The 5,088-nt window shown below is 41.5% G+C and overlaps 1 protein-coding gene across 1 annotated transcript in view; it reads left to right on the forward strand.

Moving 5' to 3' along the window:
- The window catches only part of Efhb (EF-hand domain family member B), a 67,617-nt gene that overhangs the window by 61,970 nt on the left and 559 nt on the right, over positions 1–5,088 (forward strand). The gene's annotated exons all lie outside the window — the stretch shown is intronic.

A 5,088-nucleotide genomic window follows, 5' to 3' on the forward strand; every position in this document is an offset into this window, starting at 1 on the left:
GCGGGGCGGCAGCTAAGGGCTCCTCCCTGAGTTCACCTCAGCAAAGCTCTGCTTTGTCTACTGCTGTCTCCGGGCTATCTGACTGCAGTTGCTTGGTGTGCTGCTCTTTAGAATTTCAGGATTTGATTTATATTTGATTATAATGCAAGTCATCCACAAGGCACACCCTTTCTAGGGCACTTACATATTTAAGTTATTTTTCTTTGTGCATATTTGTAATACAGAATACTGGTATTTGTTTTGAGGAGTTGGCATAGGACCTTTTTGGCTTTCCTTCCCTTCCTTTCCCTTCCCCTTGTCTCCCCATCCCCCCTTCTTCCCTCCCTCCCTCCCTCCCTCCATCCCTCCCTTGCTCCTTCCTTCCTTCCTTCCTTCCTTCCTTCCTTCCTTCCTTCCTTCCTTCCTTCCTTCTTTCCACTGGGAATTGAACAAAGGGCCTTCACACTGAGCTACATTCCCAGCCCCTTTTTTAAAATTTGGGAGTAAGACAAGTTTTCATTTAATTGTCCAAGCTGGACTTAAACTTGCAATCCTCCTGCTTCAGCTTCCCAGAGTGCTGGCATTACAGGTGTGCATTACCATGTCTGAGCAGATGACATATCGTGATCATTTTCAATCATTTTACTCTAGGGGATCTTTAAATTCTTGTTATGTTTAGTAGATATACTCTGCAACTATTCTATTTCTTTGGTTTTCCTATTCACCTTTTTCTATTTTTTTTGTTGCTCTTTACAGTAAGTATATGTCTTTTTTCTTTTTTTGGTAGCAACTCAACCCACCCTGGGAGCGGGGCCTGCATGGCATGTGATGCTGGGGATCAAACCGTGGTCCCTGCATTTGCCTAAGCTTGCTTAAGTAGGCGCTTTAGTCTTCTGGGCTATCTTGCCGGCCCCATATGTCTTCTTTTAAATTTACTTTCTTTTAAAAATTTTTTATTGGTACATTTTAGTATATATAATAACATCATAAGGAATTAAAAAATAATATAATTGGTGCACTTTAGATATATATAATTACATGCATCATTTTGGAATGATGCACCCCACCTTTCCCCTATTTCCTTCCCCTTCTCTCAATCCCTTTCTTCCTCTTTATTTTCCAAGCTTTGTTTCATTTTTTCCCTCCTGTTATTGTTTTTCCTTGGCCTTTCCTTACTTTCCCCTTCACCATCTCTTTTTCCCCTTCTCATTTGAACATTTTCTTCCCATTTCCCAATATCTATTATATGTGTTGGTCCTTATTTACCCCTTTGGTTTCTCTTAATAGAGAATGTGGTATTTGAACATGTGTGTCCAATTTATTGCACTTGAGAGTATGGCCTAAAGGTGCATCCAGTTACCTAGAAATGTCTCAAGCTTATCTTTATGGCAGAGTGCTATTCTATTGCATTAAAAAGTTACATCTTCTTTGTCTACTCATTGGCTGGTGGACATTTGGGCTATTTCCAAGATCTAGTTATTACAAACGGTGCTGCTGTAAACATGGGTATGCATATATCACCGGAGTATGATACTTTAATTCTTTTGGGAAGATACCAAGAAGGGAAATAGCTGGGTCAAATATGACCTCCAATCCTGTTTTTTAATTTTTTGTTTTTTAGAGATCTCCACACTGATTTCCACAGTGGTTGCACCAGTCTACGCTCCCATAAACAGTGGAGAAAGGTTCTTCTTTTTTTTTTTTTTTTGCCATACCGGGAATTGAACTCAGGACCTTGTGCTTGCCAGGAAAGCACCTATTTTTTTTTTTTTTTTTTTGCCACAGCCACTCCATTTTTTTTTTTTTTTTTGCCACAGCCACTCCAGCATTTGGTATTAGTTGATTTCTTTTATTTTTTTTATTTTAGGGAAGGGTCTACCAGGCATACAGAGTCTCACTACTAGAATGGACTCAGAGTGATCTGCTTGTTTACAGCCTCCCAAGAGCTGGGATCATAAGCAAGTGCCACTGCACACAGTCTTACTTGCCATCTCAGCAGGCCCCAGGGGAAGGGATGGCACAACAGGCCTGGGGATCGAACCCCAGGTCCCTGAGCCTGCTTGTAGGCACTTTAATCGCTGGGCTATTTGGCCAGCCCCTGATTTCTTGATAATAGCTATTCTTTCTGGGTTGTCTTAATTTACATCTCTCAAATAACAACAATGTCAAACATTTATTTATTTATGTATTTATGTATTTAGTGCAGGGTCTACAGGGTCTCACTACACAGATAAGACTCCTAGTGATCTTTCCTGTTTTTTAGCCTCCCAAGTGCTGAGATTACAGGTGTGTGCCACCACATCTAGTCTCAATTGCTGTCTCAGCGTGCCCTGGGGGTGGGGCCAGCACAGGCAGGCTGAGGATTGAACCCCTGGCCCCTGCATCTTCCTAAGCAGGTACTTTAATCTGTTGAGCTATCTGGCTGACCCTCATTTTTTCATATATTTATTTGCTATATTTCTTCATCTGAGAAGTACATATCCATCTCAAATACCCATGTCTGGAATGGGTCTTTAAATTTTGGGGGGTCTGACTTAATTGAATTCTTTATATATTCTAGATAGTAGTCCTTCCTCTGAGGACAGAAATTTTTTCCCATACTGTGAGTTGTCTCTTCACTGTGTTAGTGGCTTCTCTTGCTGTGCAAAAGCTTTTTAATAAAATGAGATCCCATTTGTTGATTTTTGGTGATAGTTCCTGTGTGATTGGAATTTTGTTCATAAAGTCTTTGCCTACACCAGTGTCTGCAAGAATTCTACCTATTCTATCTTCTAGCAGATTTAGTGCTTCTGTTTTAATATTTATGTCTCTGATCTACTTTTATTTAAGTGCATGGTGCGAGATATGGGTGTAATTTTGATCTTCATCATGTAGAAAGCCAGTCTTTCCAGACCTGTTTATTAGATAGACTTTCTTTCTTCCAGTCAAAGTGTTTGGTCCCTTTGTCACATTGGCTAAAGTACTGCAATAACAATAGCATCAAACACAGCCCGGAAAATAATGAATTGTGTTAACTGTTAATTTGCCACCTTTAACCATATGAAGATTTGTAGTTATATTGTAAAATCTAAAATCAATAGAAAGTTGTATAATAGTAACTATGCCCTCAATATGGCAATTTTACCTTCAGGGAAGAAAATTTGGTGAAGGTTAGGGGGAAAATAGAAAAATAAAAGGAGAAGATATTTGAAGCAAGGCTAGAGGACAAAGGAAGATTGAGCAAACTTTGGCAAGCCCATGAAGAAGTCAGGCAGGAAGGAAGAAATAAAAGCAAGAACACAACAGAACAACAACAAAACTAGAAAATGATGTTCATATTATATAAAAACAACAATCAACAAGAAAAAGCAAAGAAGACCAAAACAAAACAAATCAAAAACAAAAACAAGAAACAAAGTGATGTCCATGTCAAGGCATGTCCCTTCTGTCCCTGGTAGACAAAATGGGCAGAGTCCAGACCTGAGTTGACTAATCCCAGCTAGCCAGCTGTGACTTTGTGGTGAGGTGGTGGATAGTCCCAGAAAGCCCGCACCTTCAGCTCCACTGAAGTTCAGGCTGGTTTCTGGCTGTGAGGCTGGAGCCCAATTTGTTCGGACCACTGTGCTCTATGTGTCTCTTGCTGGCTTGAACTCAGCTCCTTGTTTTCTTTTTTGCATTGTAGTAAGGGCCTATGGGGTCTACAGGGTCTCTGCATAGATCAGATTCATAGTGATCCCCCTGTCTTCAGCCTTCCAAGAGCTGGGATTACAGGAGTGCACCACTTCAGCGTGTCCCAGGTTCGGGGCTGGCACAGCATGCTGGGGATTGAACCCCTGCTGCCTCATCTGCCTAAGCAGGTGCTTTAATCTGTTGAGCTATTTGGCTGGCCACCTTAGCTCCTTCTTCTCTTTCTCATATTGCTGTGTACCAGTGTCTGGACAACAGATCTCAGTGAGCCTGTTTCTCTGCTTTTCATGGTTCCACTATCTTTCTGGAAGTCTCTGATCTCTCTCTCTCTCTCTCTCTCTCTCTCTCTCTCTCTCTCTCTCTCTCTCTTCTCTCTCCCTCCCTCCCTCCCTCCCTTCTTCCCTCCCCCCTCCCATCTCCTAGGAATTGAATTATTGAATTTAGAGCTTTCACAGTGAGCTACATTTCTAGCTCCACCCCCACTTTTCTTTCCAAATTTGAGACATAGAATTGCTAAGTCAGTAAGGTGCCCATGGCTGGGCTTGAATTTACAATCCTCCTGACTCAGCCACCTAGCATGCTGGAATTATAGGTAGGTGCCACCATGTCCAACTGGTGATCACTGCAGAGAGATTAGCAGTAACTAAACTGCTGGTTTTCAGTGTGCTGAGCTTTTAGTATGCTCACTTGATTACGTGTGTGTTGTCTCTCTGGCACTTGCACAGTTGTGACTATAAAGTTCATAGTAGGACCGTTAGATGTCTTTTATAAATATACCTCTTTTAGGCAGGTGCACTGGGGGACACCTGTAATGTTAGCACTAATAGTAGGTGGCTGAGGCAAGAGGATTTCAAGTTTGAGACCAGTATAGGCAACTTGGCAAGACCTTGTTTCCAAATAAAAAATAAAAAAAGGCTGGGTATATAGCTCTGTTCAAAGGCACTGTGTTTATTCTCTTGCTGTCTGTGTCTTTCTTTATTTGTGGGTCTCTGTTTCTCTGTCTCTGTCTGTGTCTCTCTTTCTCTATTTATCCCCCCTTAATTTAAAGTAAAGAAAATAAATATCCAAGGGGCTTTCTTGGGGCAGGCAAAATCATAATAACAATACATAACATGGATGAAGTTCAAATCCAGTAAATCTTTTCTTTTACTCTTTTTATTTGAATTTTTCTGCTTCTCTGTAAAAGAATCAGAAACACTTAGAATTGAAAATTACTAGGGCCAGCCAGATAGCTCAATGGACTAAGCACCTGCTTAGCAAGCGCAGGGACTCGAGTTCCATTCCCGGCACCACATGACATGCTGGCCCTGACCCTGGGTGTGCTGAGTTGGCCACAAGACTGGGCATGGTAATGCATGCCTGTAATCCCAGCATTGATGAGGCTGAAAACAGGAGGATCACTATGAGTCTAAGCTGTGTAGTGAGACCCTGTACCAAATACAT

Source organism: Octodon degus, unplaced genomic scaffold, assembly GCF_000260255.1.
Source record: "Octodon degus isolate 3935 unplaced genomic scaffold, OctDeg1.0 scaffold00361, whole genome shotgun sequence".
Classification (NCBI taxonomy): domain Eukaryota; kingdom Metazoa; phylum Chordata; class Mammalia; order Rodentia; family Octodontidae; genus Octodon; species Octodon degus.